The sequence below is a fragment of the Gadus macrocephalus genome, chromosome 11 (genome assembly GCF_031168955.1).
Source record: "Gadus macrocephalus chromosome 11, ASM3116895v1".
In the NCBI taxonomy this organism is placed as follows: Eukaryota; Metazoa; Chordata; class Actinopteri; order Gadiformes; family Gadidae; genus Gadus; species Gadus macrocephalus.
The window spans coordinates 8935150-8952584 of NC_082392.1; the positions used below are offsets into that span (position 1 = coordinate 8935150).

At 44.1% G+C, this 17435-nt stretch overlaps 2 long non-coding RNA genes across 3 annotated transcripts; both read left to right on the plus strand.

Moving 5' to 3' along the window:
- The first annotated feature begins 507 nt into the window (after positions 1-507).
- LOC132468394 (uncharacterized) lies at positions 508-2805 on the plus strand. Of its 2 annotated transcripts, none has more exons than XR_009528219.1 (5): positions 508-740; positions 1331-1382; positions 1682-1765; positions 1919-2044; positions 2756-2805. It is a non-coding gene; the product is annotated as an uncharacterized LOC132468394 (long non-coding RNA). The 2 variants fall into 2 exon arrangements; XR_009528218.1 differs by having other exon boundaries at positions 2762-2803.
- Positions 2806-4477: 1672 nt separating this feature from the next.
- Positions 4478-10653, plus strand: LOC132467971 (uncharacterized). The gene is made up of 2 exons (XR_009528139.1): positions 4478-4627; positions 10493-10653. It is a non-coding gene; the product is annotated as an uncharacterized LOC132467971 (long non-coding RNA).
- Positions 10654-17435: the final 6782 nt, after the last annotated feature.

A 17435-nucleotide genomic window follows, 5' to 3' on the forward strand; every position in this document is an offset into this window, starting at 1 on the left:
TGAATGCAGCCAATCTCTAAATTGATTATCACTCTCACTGCTACTGAACGCTTTCTGTTCTAAAATCGGTTACTTCAGCCGTCATCTAATATGGCAGATTTAGAGAAAACCGTCCTTGGCTTAATGGAGCCATCAGTGAAGAAGTTTTATTGAGACTCTAACCCCTCAATGTGAAGGCTAGAGTCTACGCTACTGGTACAAGAATTCTACAAGTTTTATCGTTTGTCTTAAATATTGAGTTTCAGCTGAGGCAGAAGACTGTTTTAATAATGTTAACAGTCAAATTGCAAATGTGTGCTGTTGAATTCACAGAATGTTCTACCATTCTCCTGCATAACACATTTTCAAGTGTGTGCATGGTTCTTATTTATTTTTTTAACTTGCAGTGTCTTCTATTCCTCTACATTTTACACCAAAAGCCAGTACTTTGATTCAGAATGGTTTAAAAGACGCGTCCAGAGAATAATCCCACCAACTGCTCAACTACCACCCCTGTTTGTTACAGACCCGATGCCCTTGGCTGATGGAGGAACTGCATCTGGAGGACGACCATGAATCTACCTGCCAACAGGTGGTACTGGTTTGCACTGGTTTGCATGAACTGAACATGGTGGACATGAGGCAAATTCCCTGCTTTTTGCTCCAGACCAGGACTCTGTGAGGGGTGGTGATGGAGCCGTGCTGAGGACCCGCTGGTGAAGGACGTCCCTCGTGGGGGGGCAAGGACAGCCGACCCTGAGGTGATTATACCTCACACTGCCACCTCAATGTGAAGGAGTAGGCTGCTAGACTAGCCACTCCACCAGCCCTACATCGGTCTCTTCAGCCATCGTTTTGATCAGAATGATTTTGAGAAAAAAGTCGCTGGGTTTAGGGAGCTGTGAGTGAACAGGATTTATTCACTCACAATTTTGCTCTCCATGTGAGGCTGCAGCGTCTGATTTCTCACATGAGTTCTGAAAGTTGTTATTCTGTAAAGGGGACGTATTATACCACCAGGTGTGAGTGTGATTAGCCTAACAAGCGGTTTTGAAAATCTGCCCCATATGACATCACTAGTGGGCGTGTCCACCTAGATCTGTGCTGTACAGATCATTCTACCAGCCTACCCAGTGGACCGAAGTAAACGTTGGTCATCTATCCAGCACAGATCTAGGTGTACACGCCCAGTAGTGATGTAATATGTGTCAGATTTTGGAAACGGCTTGTAAGGCTAATCACACTCACACCTGGTGGTATAATGTCCCCTTTTAAAATGAAGAAAAACTGTCTTCTGAGGTGTGAGAATGTTATTTTTTTTCATATCCTGATTGTATCGCTGACCCACCAGGATCCGCTCGGATCTACGATCGCTACGATGCGACTGCAGAGGTCTCTGGAAGGTGAAGGACAGCTGTGGGTCATCATTGTGTTCAGTCATGTGACCATCAGAACTAAAGGATTCAATTATTTATGGAACTGAACAGCATTTTCATCAACTAGAATATTTCAGTGTTCTGACTTAAAAGATTACAAACTATAGCTGCTTTGCATTTGCTTTAGTTTCTATGCAAGTTGGAAAGAATAAAACAAATCATATTCAATGCCCTCATTAACACTCCAGCCAGGGCTTTGGTTTAAACTGGGCGTCACAAGAATACCCCCCCCCCCCATTGCTCAACTACCACCACTGTTTACACAGACCAGGAGTCCTTGCCTGAGGAGAGCTGATGGAGGAGCCGTGCACCTGGAGAACCATGAGTCTGCCTGCCAACAAGTAGTACTGGTATGTTTGCATGAACTAAACATCACTTGTACTGGGAAACAACAATTTACTACCAGACATTATAGCAAACTACCACTGATGTCAGACCATCAATCTACCACTTTGATTGTGCCCAGACATTGAGGCCAAACGGCCCAGTTTGTCCCCAAACAGGAAGGCGGGGCATAGGGAGGTGATGGAGGACCTGCCTGGTGAAGGACGTCAGGGTGGGGCGAGTGACACCCGACTCCAAGGGGATATCCACTGAGGAGAGAGCTGAAGGAGCCATGCATCTGGAAGGTGAGTCTGTTGCTGATGGAACTCTAAACGGGGTAGGATGGGTGTTGGGCTCTCCATCAAATGGTGCTGGGTTCCACCCCTGAGTTCTCAGACTACATGGCATGGCGCACTTCTGAATTCACTGGTGCCGTGTTCCAATACCCGTACTGTCCGCACTTACTAGCCAAAATTTGAGTACACACTACGTTCCAATTCAGATCCGGTGAAAAGAAGTATACTTCAAGGACCCGGATGCCGTAATCAAAACGGGCTAATCGTGAAGTGTGGATCGAAGGACACTCCCCGTACTCAACGGCAGCCATCTTAGCTACGTAGCGGAAGAGGCGGAGCCAGGCTGAGCCAAAGTCGGCACATTTTCCACATAGCCTGCATTAATAGTCATTTTGTAGTTTTTATAGCTTTTTATAGCTGCTAGGCGTAAAGAGTTCACCGTTCAAAGCGGGATGTTTATTGCGGGGGAGGAGCCACGGCGGCAGTCATGATCGTCATTTCCGGTAAGTGCACCACAGAGTACTCGATTTGGAACAGCACTCACATCTAAAAAATTTGCGTACTCAAGTGAGTACGGATAGTGCAGATAGTGTACTTCCTTTAAGTATACTCATGGAAGTACGGGTATTGGAACACGGCACAAGACTCTTTGGCTCGGACGGTCTGCCAGATAACTGAATCGTTGTGTCCTTTTGTATTCATATCATCCGTCTTTGTAAGGTGCAGTTGAAATGCTGTGTCCAGTCTGGGACACACACCTGAGCTGCGTCAAGCCTGTATCTCTGACCAGCTGGAGTCCCTTAGGTCAGTAGCCCACTGCTGAAGATGACATGGATATCGTGTTCATTGACTACAGGTGTAATAACCTTTTGATAATGTGACACATCTAGACAGTCAACTGAACAATATGCTGTTTTCCTCTGTCCACATTTCAGTGATCAACAACCGCCACTCATCGCTGGCCTGTGGATTCATCTCCTTCACTCACACAACGTGACCTAGGCCTGTGGATTCATCTACTCCACACTCACACAACAGGACTTTGGCCTGTGGATTCATCTACTCCACACTCACACAACAGGACTTTGGCCTGTGGATTCATCTCCTCCACACTCACGCAACGTGACCTTCTCACCATCTGTTGCATGTTTGGATGCACCTAGCGTGTTCCATCGAGGGTTCCTTCCTCCCCACGGTGGGAGGGTTCCTTGTCATTCAAGGCGTCGGGGTTCAGTGTTAGGGACAGAGTTAGGGACAGATGGCTGCGCTGGATTCACGATATACGCTTTGTGATCAAAATGGGTTCGGACATTGGACAAAACGCTTCCCAAAATGTTTCAATGTGCAAACGATTTTATAAAATGTATACTCATGGTGTTTATATAAAATCATATATAACAAATTCTACCTGGTTGTGTGGCTTTTTCTGCATGTTGTGCATTATGTGATGTTTAATACTGACCATAATGAGTTAACCTATACACATCTACCCTACCCCCCCTCTACCCTCACCTTGACCCCCTACCCCCCCTCTACCCTCACCTTGACCCCGCCCCCTCTACCCTCACCTTGACCCTCCCTCTACCCTCACCTTGACCCCCCCTCTACCCTCACCTTGACCCCCCCCTCTACCCTCACCTTGACCCCCCCCTCTACCCTCACCTTGACCCCCCCCTCTACCCTCACCTTGACCCCCCCCTCTACCCTCACCTTGACCCCCCCCTCTACCCTCACCTTGACCCCCCCCTCTACCCTCACCTTGACCCCCCCTCTACCCTCACCTTGACCCCCCCCCTCTACCCTCACCTTGACCCCCCCCTCTACCCTCACCTTGACCCCCCCCTCTACCCTCACCTTGACCCCCCCCCTCTACCCTCACCTTGACCCCCCCCTCTACCCTCACCTTGACCCCCCCCTCTACCCTCACCTTGACCCCCCTCTACCCTCACCTTGACCCCCCCCCCCTCTACCCTCACCTTGACCCCCCCCCCCCCCTCTACCCTCACCTTAACCCCCCCCCCCCCCCCTCTACCCTCACCTTAACCCCCCCCCCCCCCCTCTACCCTCACCTTAACCCCCCCCCCCCCCCCCCCTCTACCCTCATATTAGACATTCTCTGATACTATTGGCCGAGGCGGCGGGAAGCATATGGCGAGTGGATAGTGCCAAACCTAAGGATTCCCTGGAAGAGGCGAAGGAGCAGCCTACCCTACGTCGCCGTGGGAACGTGTGAAATTTTTAATGGGATTGATTGGGACTGCAGACGGAGACCAGCAGCGACGTCACGGCGGCGGCATGGAAGATCCGTCCACCGGTGGCGGTGTCACGGCGACGTACAGAAGGAAATTCAGAAAAAATGTACGTCTACTCTCGACGTGTGGATAAGTTCGTCGCCACTAACGCCCCGTGCCCACTACCTCTGTCAGTCAACGGACCTGGGAAGGCGTGGCTGACTGATGGGGGAGTAGTCTTTGCAGAGGCATCCGTCAGCCAATCAAATCGCTTCGCCGGGTTCTTCCCGCTACTTCCTGCTTGTTGCGATGCAAGATGACCCGCTTTCCCGCTTTCCAGTATCGTCAGAGCCCGAGTCGCGTCACAGTGCTTACATTTGCATACGCGATCTGATTGGATGACGGATCCGTCGCTGCCGAAAAAGTTGAACATTTTTCAACTTCTTGACTGAGCCGAAGGCTCCAACGGAACGGACAGATCCACAATGCATTGTGCGTCAGTCCCCATTCAAAGTCAATGGGGATCAGTCAACGGACGGAGGTAGTGGGCACGGGGCGTAAGACGCCTGCTGCCCTACGTCGCCGTGAGAACGCCTGAACTAGGTATGTGGCCACAAAGCGCTTCAGTGTGATTTTATGACGTAGTTTACGATTAACTAGTGTTTTATACAACCAGCACATTTATATCACTTGGAACAGCAATGTATAATGTAGGACAGATAAACTGTTGTTTAAATGTAGGCCATTTTGATGGTGCCTGTTTTGATACTGTTATTCACTCTCAAAGTAGACCTATTGTTGTTTTAGTTGAGATAATGAATTGCTAATTTGTTTGGGTAAAGCGCTTCATTGTGATTTTATGACTTAGTTTAGGATTTACTAGTGTTTTATACAACCAGCACATTTATATCACTTGGAACAGCAATGTATAATGGTGTAGGACGGATAAAGTGTTGTTTAAATGTAGGCCATTTTGATGGTGCCTGTTTTGATACTGTTATTCACTCTCAAAGTAGACCTATTATTGTTTTAGTTGAGATAATGAATTGCTAATTTGTATGTGTAATTTACTGTAATTAAAATGGGTAGGTCTACAGACTTGGCATTAAACACCACTGAAAGTGTTATCTTTTACTACAGTATATCTGTTAAGAGTCACATTCATACTTAATATTTATATTAATGTAATTAGATAAATGAATTTGATTTGAAGGTTTATTTTGGTTATTGGTTATTGGGTTTATTTAATCAGTCATACAGAAGAAATTGTGTAGATTATTCATTGATTGAGATAACAATGCTAAGAATATCTGATCTGTGTAAAATAAAGGAGATGACAATGGCAGCCAACATAACCAGCGTTAAATCTCCTCTCTTGCCTGTTTTCATATTTCCTTGTACACACAGGAGACTATAGATCTACCAACACAACAATTTATTATCCGTACAATACCAAGAATCAACAGATTTTCACGATTACAATCATGAATACAATTTGAATTAAGCTCACATTCACAAACAAATATATTCTAAATGAATACTCTGAGCAAGCATGACAATACTGCAAGGCAAGCCATTACATCATGTCTTGTACTACACTAATGCTACTCAATACCTTTGCAAATACTTTGCAGGAGGGAGAATCCCAGCACAGTGACCTGACTGCAATCGTGTGAGGCACTTTTCATCCAACTCTACGAGCAGTACTGTGGATCAAGGCGCGTATGTGGAGTCAGGCACCAGTGTTTGAGCGATACCCCCACATCCGGCAAGTCATTATTATTAATATTATGGTGATGGAGAAAAGCACCACCCGGCTCCAAGTGATAAATACTGCAACAATCACAAGATGTTGAGTTTATAAACACTTTACCCAGCCAATAATAACCTAGTATCTGTGCCATTTCCTGTGTAGCCATGTTGTCATCTGATATTATGCTTTGTTATACAAAAAAGGTAATACTTTTAGGCACTGCACAGGGAGAACTGTCGTGAGCCCAGAGAGGCTCCATCTTCTGTTCTGAGGCCTGCTCCTGAGCTTCCTCTCCAGTCAACCAAACCAGCTCTTCAACCACTTGCCCACACCTCCACTTCTCCTGCCTGCCTCCCAGATTCTGGTTCCTGTGGTTCCGGTTCTAAACCTGCAGAAGCGTCTCGTCCCAGTTCCACGTTTTTATGCTTTGCCAGACCCTTATTGGATGACTACAATCAAAGCTTTTGTTTGGCCGTCTGCCAAAATAATACATGTTGGCTTACAACTAGTGACTACAATGAAGTCTTCTGCCCAATAATGTTTTTCTTCTTTCTTGCCTTCTCAAATTCAACATTTGTATGGTTAATTATCTGCTGTCAAAGCACAGATTCTGTTGAATGATCGATGCTTAAAATTTACTTTGAAACACAGATGAATGCGGTTGTTAATTCACAAATGTTTTCTGTTTCATCAAAGAAATTCCATTGTGATCAGTTACATTGATTTATATATTAACTACAACTTTTGAAAAAGAAAGTGAATAATATAGCCTAGATAGAAAACAGAAAATGTCATAGGCCTGGGGGGTATTCCACGAACGGACGTTTAACAAACAGAGTTAACGCTGAACTCTAGGTTGAGTGAGCCTGTGCCAACTAAACCAGAGCTGTCGGTTCTACGGCACCGGTTATGCATTAGTTCAATCAACACAGGGTTGTGCGCGTCCACGCCAAACCTATAAAGAAGTGATTTATGGATCATGGAAACCCTGATCGAAATGGGGAAACGGGCCGCTTGAAAGTGAAAATGTCATGTTCCGGATTTTCAGTTCTAAACAACCGAACGAGAGATGGCGTTGAGATGTGCGAGAGATGTGTCGTTTCTTTCAAAATGAAAATAAATCAATATCAAGAGGTGAAAATCACTACCAATCGAAACATGTCGAGGCGTTAATGTATTCACTGCAAGGTACTGTGGAGAAAGCTATTTAAATATATTAAAGATTTGCGTGAGAATCTGTATCTCTCCAGCAAAAAGTCATCCGGATATAGCCGTGGTCTTATACATCTCTCCCGGTGGATTGCACGAATAATTGGCGCTCCGGTATCAACAGGGCTCTCATCAAAAGGGCATGCCATTGTGAACACATGGAATCTGCGGTGAACGCAGCTTTAAATCCCCAAAACCGGGTTATGTTCCAAACTTAACCTGCACAAAACCTGTGCCCTATACCACGAAGCTCGCTGAACATACCCAGGCTTTCTTGGGAAAACCTGGCTCGACAGAGCCGCAACTCGCAATCAGAGTTAAATGGTACCACGAAGCTCACTTTAGATTCAATTAGTAGAACCTGGTTTTCCGCTTTAGGTTCAGTGCGCGTTCACGTGAAAGGGGCGTTTTTTGCGTCATTTTTCTCACCTTTACGATAGATCAAGCAGTCTATATGAGTATAAGTGAAATGATTCTGCATATTGTCTGTAAAATAACTATGCCAAATGCAGAATTGATCGCCATTAATCCAAATAGAATGATGATGATTTAAAAATGCATAAGCAACGTCCATCCTGCCTTATTCTATCATTTAGGGAATTCACTTTAAATACACCCTATTTAAGAAATGTATCGCATGTTTTCGACCGCTGAGAGGTAGCGGCTGTAGCGTAGTGGATTAGTATAAGACCCGAACGCCAGCGACCGGGGTTCAAATTCGCCGGTCTATCATCATGCATTTTACCCCCATAGATGTGGTGCCAGCACGGCCTTGAAAATATGGGTTCAAGTTCGAAATAAGCACAAAAATATAATTCCATAAGCTTTAGTGAATAAGTATTCCATATGCATGAGAATTAGGACTTTTTAAGCTTCACATAAATTCGCGTCACTTGGGAGTCGAACCCCCCGCGCAGAAATTCAAGACTGACGCTCTACCTCCACTCTAGCGCTCTGTCGCTGAGACACAATGCGCATTGTCTACATAAGGTCCAAAAGGACGATCAAATAACGAACACCCTCTGATGAGAATCTGTGGCCGTTTCTCAATTCCTAGCACGCGTACTACGGACTCGATGACTTGCAAGCACGTACTTGGCAAGTCTGTACTTCAAGCACATACTTGCGAGCACGCGAGTACGTACCTGCGATTGGAACAGCAGCGGACTCGATGACGTCACCACCTCTGCTCGTCCGTTAACTGTGCTACGGCCTCATTTAGGCATATACTACTGGGGCCGTATTCACAAAGGATTTTAGGGCTAAAAGTAGGTCCTAACTGGCGAATTTAGGAGTAACTCCTAAAAATAATGGGCGTGTCACTCTTAAATTTAGGACTCCTAACTTTTTTCACTAAGAGCAATTCACAAAGTATTTTAGGCCTAAAAGTAGCACCTAAATCTAGGAGAGCTTAAAAGTCCTCAAGAGGACTCCTAACTCAGTAAGACCTATTCACAAAGAATCGTAAATGCCTGCGAGACGAAATGTTAGGGTATTAAACTTGTTGTGGAGTTAATCGCAATGCAATAACATCCCCGACTAACAGGAATAATCCGATTAGTCCCGAAATAAAATGTTTGGCCACACTACGTTATTTAGCAACAGGGGAAATGCTACTTTGCAATGCCGACGATTTAAAAATATCGCAACCATCAGTCAGCCGTGCCATAAACTTTCCTTTGGACATTCAACAATTACACAGGATCAAAGCCAACTTCATGGCAATTGCAGGTATGCCCGGTGTGGTCGGTGCTATTGACGGGACGCACATAAAAATAATTGCGCCATCAAAAGACGAGGACGTGTTCGTCAATAGGACGAAAGTGCATTCCATCAACACGCAGGTTGTTTTTGATGCAAATTTTAACATAGCCTACTGGATGTTGTTGCAAAGTGGCCTGGATCTTCAGCTACCCATGATTCGCGCATTTTAATGGAGAGCGGTCTGAGGCAGCTTTTTGAGATGTACCAGTTGGGTGTCACTTGCTGGGAGACAGTGACTATCCATGCAAGACGTGGCTCTAGACACCCTACCTCAATCCACAACCGGGAGCACAGTTAAAGTATAACATGTAAGTGATTACGCATATTACGCTTAGTCCTACGTGTAAAACACATCGTATTGGCTCTTTGACGCCTTTTATTTGTTGAATCCATATTTATTATTGTTTACTGATTTCTTCCATATATGCTAGAGCACACAAACATACACGAAATGTTGTGGAGAGAGGAATTGGGCAGATGAAACGTCGGTTCATGTCCTCCACGGCGAAATAAGCACAGTCATTACTGTATGTGCCATTCTACACAACCTCTGCAAGCGGAGGAACATTCCACAGCCAGACGATGGTGATGATGATGATGATGATGATGGCGATCAACATGACAATGAATTTGGCCGTGTGGAACCGAGTGGACCGGCATTTAGGGATCACTTTGAAAACACATTTTAGGTAAACACCTTGGCACAAATCAGTCAACACTTGTGTAGTTCATAACATTTATTTTCTTTTAAATTGTACGTATTTTTATTGTTTGCTTTCTCTCTCTTGAACGTGCAGGCTACAACGTCATTATCGTGGTCTGCACAAAATTGTCATCATGCGTGTATTCTGCTAACTGCACTATAACTACTTAATAGGAATTCATTTCGGCTATTTCCTTGTTTTTCGGTGATTCAGTGGGCTCGTCTGAACAACCAATCACCGAACTGACTGCTTCTAAACTCGTGCATGAGAATTGACGTAATCCATAGCAACGGCGCGTCACTCTTAGTTCACTCTTTGTGATTTATCCTTAGTAAGAGTAGGTCTCAGCGGCTTTTAACTTTTAAGAAAAAACTCCTACGTAAAATGTTTTAGCGCGAGTTAGGAGCACTCCTAGCGGTAAGATAAAATGCTTTGTGAATACGGCCCCTGAACAATATCAACAAATGATATAAAACAAAATCCCAGCCTCTTTCATTTTCAAATAGTATGTAAATATTCTGAATGAATAAAAATTGAAAAGATATGCGTGTCCTGTCATGTGTATAAGCTATACACACACGACTTTATATATATTTATATATTATCTTATATTATTATTATTATTATTATATTATATAAATATATATATAAGTTAAGAGTAACTTAAGCTACAGTTGTGCGTCTTCTCCATATTGTCCGCCATCGTACTGCTGCGAGTGCGAAATGCATCCTGGGATTTATAGCGATTGCAAGCACACACGAGCCACCTCCGATGCATGCTTGGTGAAACGGCGAGATCTATGGAGTCAGTTTCCTGCCATAATTCAAACCTGAAAAAAAAAGTTTCAAAGGCTTGTAAGTCTGGGTTTGAAAACTCAACACCTTGTAATAAAGGTTTTGCAACACTGAAAAAAGAGATTATAACCTGAAAAAAAATAAAACTAAAATTCAAACATCTGTAAACATGATTTTGTGTTCTATTTTATCTTCTTCATCATTTTCACCAACACATTTTCAAAGTTCAAACAATTTCACCAGCGCATTTGCAGAGTTTCAAATCTGGCACTGTTCTAACAGTGTATTTCATTGTTGCCCGGTTTTGAAACCTTGTAAATGAGATTCTGCAAACAGGTTGAGAAATACATTGAGAAATACGTTTTGAAAGGTTGAATATTTAGTTTTAAAAACTTGTAAAGGTGTACGTTAACGACATTACAACGTATTTTTTCAGAACTGACTTTTCAGCACCGACTTTTCAGAGATTTGACCACACAGGCGCAAGCTTTGAGTCACGTGAATATTGGCAGTGTTCTGACGCCACTCGTTTTGAAACTCCTGACAGTCTAATCTGAAAACGTTCCTGGGGGCCGGACCATTTAGCTCTAAACCTATTGGTTGCTCTCGGCTGACGTACATTCCAATCACATGTGCCGTTCACCGGGCTGTGCGTGATTGACAGTGCTCTGCCGATGACACAAATAACAAGCGACTTTCGCGGTTGATTTTGATTTCCATTTTCTGGAACCATGGCTGTTTCCCAAAGTGAAGGCTGCCGCCTTGCTAGGACGCGTCCTTGCTAGTCGCGTCCTATGGAGATGAGACTCTGGTTCCAGAAAATGGAAATCAAAATCAACCGCGAAATCAACCTGTTGTTATTCGTGTCATCGGCAGAGCACTGTCAATCACGAACAGCCCGGTGAACGGCACATGTGATTGGAATGTACGTCAGCCGAGAGCAACCAATAGGTTTAGAGCTAAATGGTCCCGCCCCCAGGAACGTTTTCAGATTCGACTGTCAGGAGTTTCAAAACGAGTGGCGTCAGAACACTGCCAATATTCACGTGACTCAAAGCTTGCGCTCAAATCTCTGAAAAGTCAGTGCTGAAAAGTCAGTTCTGAAAAAATACGTTGCAATGTCGTAAACGTACACCTTTACAAGTTTTTAAAACTAAATATTCAACCTTTCAAAACGTATTTCTCAATGTATGAACACCTGTTTGCAGAATCCCATTTACAAGGTTTCAAAACCGGGCAACAATGAAATACACCGTTAGAACAGTGCCAGATTTGAAACTCTGCAAATGCGCTGGTGAAATTGTTTGAACTTTGAAAATGTGTTGCTGAAAATGATGAAGAAGATAAAATAGAACACAAAATCATGTTTACAGATGTTTGAATTTTAGTTTTAGTTTTTTTCAGGTTATAATCTCTTTTTTCAGTGTTGCAAAACCTTTTTTACAAGGTGTTGAGTTTTCAAACCCAGACTTACAAGCCTTTGAAACTTTTTTTTTCAGGTTTGAATTATGGCAGGAAACTGACTCCATAGAGATCGAGCACGCATCAAGAACACTTCCGGGTTTTACGACAGTACTCGCTTGATGCGTGCTTCAAATTGGAACAGTGCTCGGGCAACGACTGATGACGTTTCACGAGCACACGAGCACGCACAAGTACGCGAATTGAGAAACGGCTTGTATCTCTCATGTAGAACCCCAATTTCATTGTTTGCACAATGACAATAAAGTCTGAAATCTGAATATCGTCAGACAATGCCAAGGGATCGGTTCTGTCCCGTAAAACCCTTGTCTCCCGAGAGACGCCTGTACGAGAAGTGCGCCGGGGTCCACGGGAACACCCACAAATGGTGACGCCATTGTCAGAGGAGGGGCTAGGAAGCTGCTCACGCCGATTATAGTAGCCGATCTCCGGCTAGACTAAGCCGAAAAACTGCTCCCGACCAGGTTTGGTTGCGAGCATAAGTCACCATGGTGATACAGCGATGCTAAAAGAGATCGACTTTCGTGGTACAACTAACCCACCCAGGCTTGGAGCTCAACATACCTCGCTAACCCTCTAAGCAAGCTTCGTGGTACAGGGCCCTGGTCCGACCAGGTTTGATTCAGAGCATATGTTGCTATAGTAACTAACATACCGTGTTCATTTTGGAACGGAAACCCTAGGGTTACCGCAAACCCTGGGTTAATTTGCCCGGTTATGTGATAAAACCGGCTTTGTGGAATACCCCTCTGCCCTATGAAGTGACATCATGCCCATACAATCATCAAAACATTGAGATCTGTTTTAAAACAGTTCGTCTTTTTGACACATAAAAACTAACGTTTTTTATAAAATGTCATCAACTTATTCATCAACAAGTCATTGGATATATTAATACCAGAAAATAATGAAGAAAAAATCATATATAGGCTATAGACTGGGAATCGAACCCCAGTCCCAACGGCGGCGGCGTGCATATCCTCTCCACACGGCGGCGGCGTAGCTTCTCCACAGCTTCCACGGCGGCGTAGCTTCTCCATTTCACACGTTGTTATCCTTCTCCAGGGAACACTCGCCATAGAAGCAGGGCTCAAGCGGGATACATTCGCGGCCAACAATCCCCTTCTCCTCCATGTCGTGGTTCATGTACTTCAGGGAGTCAAAGCCAAAGTTCCTTTCCCCCAATTCATTCTCAACCATGGCTGAGATAACCCCCACTACGAGTCTCGTTGTAGAAATACCAGAGACGAGAGTCCGACGTGTTATGCGCCATCACACCAACAGCAGAACGGTTAGCCAACAACAAGGAAGTGTACAACACTTGCGTTACAGTCCTGGAGCTCTATATCTAAATAATATCATATAATACATAGATATCTATATCAAATAATACATATTATCACGGCCAAAAGCTGTGTGCACGTCCAGACGATATGAATCACAAAGGACTTCGTCGGGTTCTCCGACGTCTCTGGTTCTTCCACTTCCACATCAATCTGAAGAAGACGCGGTCGTTTGAGATTCATAATAGCCTATCGTCTGGAGGCTCACACAGCTTTTGGCCGTGATAATATATATTATATATTATATGATATAGATATCTATGTATAATATGGGTTTCTAAGAGCCATTGCGATACATCCACCGTAAACAGAGCGCATGGTACCGTGGCTACAAGCTGCTCAGGGCCAGGTGATAATATATATTATATTATATTATATAGATATCTATGTATAATATGGGTTTCTACGAGCCATTGCGATACATCCACCGTAAACAGAGCGCATGGTACTGTGGCTACAAGCTGCTCAGGGCCACACCCCCACCCCCCTCCTTGACCTGCCTTGACACGCCCACCGTAACCAGAGCGAATGGTACTGTGGCTACAAGCTGCTCAGGGCCACACCCCCACCCCCCTCCTTGACCTGCCTTGACACGCCCACCGAAACAGCGCGTTTGGGGGAAGCTCAATGTGCGACTGGTTCGGAGTGGCTGTAACTGCACCACGGCTGAATTTCGGGGACGTCTTTGAATACTGTGTTTGTGGCCCACAGTAATACCTATATTAAAGCATCCATAAAATAGCATGGCATGGGATCTTTAAATACTTTAACAGCTGGGGTTCCCATTTGATCTCAAAGGCCCTTTGTTTGACGGATTTGAGAACTCCCAGTCACTGCAAACACTCACCACCCAGCCTTTCTCACTGCAAAACAGTTGCATTTATATAATGTGTGGATGTATTTTCTGCTGGAATAATCTTTGCAATAACCACAAAGGTCATAAACGCAGCTATCTTTTGCACTTTATTTCTTTTCCCTGCAGGTGTGCAGAAGTAATCTCTGGTCAACAATTCAACATGAGTTGCAGCCTCAGCCACACCTTGACCTCCGACCTGGAAGTAAAATGGGTGGCATCACCCCAATCATCTCTCCCCAATCCACTACCCTCCCAGCATCCCGCCCATCTCACTGTCCTGAAGGAGACGGAGGAGGGAGACAGAGGGGGGTGGAGGGAGGTGGAGGTGTGAATTATGGCCATACAAATCAAAGCTGACATAGGCTGAAACCGCCCTGAAGGTAGGTGACAACAGGAAATGAGCAGGACAACAGGGAATAGAGTGCCTGTGTGACCTATAGCGAGAGCCTGGACCTTCAGAGAAAGAGTTTCTCCAGTTAAAGGTATAGCCAATTTATTTTAGGAGCATTTTTTGTTGCATTTGTTCATATTCTCTTTAAATCCCTACAGCAATCGAGCACTATATCAAATGCTCTGACAATAAAATAAGAAAATATCTGGTATCTGTGAATAATGCAGGCTTTAAATAAGCCTGTTCAATCGGACAGGCGGATTTGGCTCACCTGTCTGCCTACCTCCCCAGCTACCTGTCGCACTCTACATCACAGAGCCAGCCTGCAGTGATAGCTCCACTACGTTTGCACCAGCATGACATCAAATAAATATTTGATTTTGTTGCTCACACATACTTTGCTCAAACGTTATCTACACAACGTCTTTCACATTGCTATGCGCATAATACTCGTAAAGAATGATTTACAATTATTCAAATTTTTCTTGAAAGGTGAAAATGTGTTGAATATACTTTTAACATGCTTCCAATGATTTCATTTAACATAGGACTTCACCCATGTTCTTAGTCTTCTACAAGTCTACGCAGTCCCATATTTAAAACTAGCAAGCCAATCAGAGGTTTTGGGGCGTGGCTGTGGAGGGAGGCCTGAAGGGAGGGGATAGATATTTTTAGTTGGATACTAAAAAAATCAAGCTTACTATGGCTGGTTTCTCCAAATTTCCTTACCCAGCTTTAAAAAATATCTACAGTCTTCTATAAATGTGTCATGTGAGGCATTCTATAACCACTCACCTGTCATACTTCTCAACATTACCTTTTATCTCTCTCTTCAAATTCCTCTTCCCCTCACTTTCTTTTTCAGTCTGTCTTTGTCTTTGACTCTTTATCTCTCTCTCTCTCTCTCTCTCTCTCTCTCTCTCTCTCTCTCTCTCTCTCTCTCTCTCTCTCTCTCCCTTTGTCTCCTGGTGGCTATGTGTTAATACACAGCCACTTTGATCAGCCTCAAACGACAGAAAATACTATTATTAAACCCTCCCCTCCCTATTTCCATACTGTGTTTTATCTGAACACACTTTTGTGCCCAGTACAATCTCGGCTCCCTCCTTGCCTTTTCTGTCTCTGTCTCTGTCTCTGTCTCTGTCTCTGTCTCTGTCTGGTGGATGAGGAGGAGAACACTCAGACATTCTAAGCCTAGCATGTGTGCCACTGTGGAAAGTGAGTTAATTTCCTGGATCCCGATGAATTTAGTCATAGAGGCATTGTATTGGAGCAGGATAGTCTAGTAAGAGGCAGGACAGCCTCACTCAGACCTCCCTCCAGAGTCACTCCCCAGGAACACATGACTGGCCTGCTAGGTTTAGCAATAGTGCTGCCAAGTCTTGTGAAAAGCTCAGATGAGTGCACAGGATGAGGGCGAGCAGGCAGCCAAGTAGGTAGGTAGACAGACAGGTAGGGCAACCAATCAATACATCCGGGCCAAATTCATGATTTGAGAGGCTTACTGCAGGCCTGCTAAAGCAACAGATTCCTGATGTGTCAGGGCATTTGATGTATTCATTGCTGAGGGGATGTGAGGCAATTTCAACAAATATGACCAAAAATGCTTTAAATTTATGACTACAAACTCACGTGAGGAAGGTTCAATGTGGATATTCCTTCAATGACTTTCTGTTATTAAATTTTCAAACCCCTCTTTCTTTTATGACTTTCTGTCTGATATTCTCCTTATGTCTGTGATTTTATTTTTCATCCCCAAACCAAAGGGATCCTCAAAAAAATTCATCTGGTGGGAGAGACTGGCTCAAGAGGATATATCAGAATGTCTGCCAGGTGAACCACTTCAAATACTGTGGTTCTCTGCCAGCTTTTTAGATGACTGTTTTATGCAGAAAATGACAAGCATTATATTGTAACTTTGCTATTTTATTGTGTGTTTCTCATATTTCATGACAATCTTTCTTCACAGTAGTACTTTAAATCATACATGGGATTTACCTTGGAAGCTTTCAGATATATTGGTCTCAGAACTATTCATCCTAAATCATCTGGCATTTGAACGCTGAAGAAAATCAGTCCCCAGGAAAAGAGCTGTGGTTCCCTGAATAGGCCTGTCGATCCAAGGGGCCTGGGGCCCAAGGTGGCTGCACAGATTTATGCGAAGAAGACACTGTCTACGTAATAAAGAACAGATTGCACAGACATACAGCAGTGGAACCAAAGAGAGGGAAAATGGAGAGAGAGAATCCCATGAAACACTCATTACGTTATCACTCCAAAACCATCTCTGAATCATCGCTTCTGTTTTTACACGGCAGACCTTTTCTGAAGTTATTTTCTGTATGATTGCTTATGATGATTTTTTGTCACAGCCAAGAGCAATTATTTTAATATTATGAGGATTTTATTTCATGGGGCTTTACAGCCCCCTCTATTTTGTCCCATTTCTTCATAATTTCTTTGTTATCTATATATTTTATAACGTTGTCACTGTTTCACCTCACTTTCCGCTCTCTCCTTTTCACTGTCTTTCTCAAAAATGCCCAATGCGCACTCTTTCCTATCAATCTATATCCCCTCATATATGTATTTATCTATCTATATATCCATCTATCTATCTATCTATCTATCTATCTATCTATCTATCTATCTATCTATCTATCTATCTGTCTGTCTGTCTGTCTGTCTGTCTGTCTGTCTGTCTGTCTGTCTGTCTGTCTGTCTGTCTGTCTGTCTGTCTGTCTGTCTGTCTGTCTGTCTGTCTGTCTGTCTGTCTGTCTGTCTGTCTGTCTGTCTGTCTGTCTGTCTGTCTGTCTGTCTGTCTGTCTGTCCGTCCGTCCGTCCGTCCGTCCGTCCGTCCGTCCGTCCGTCC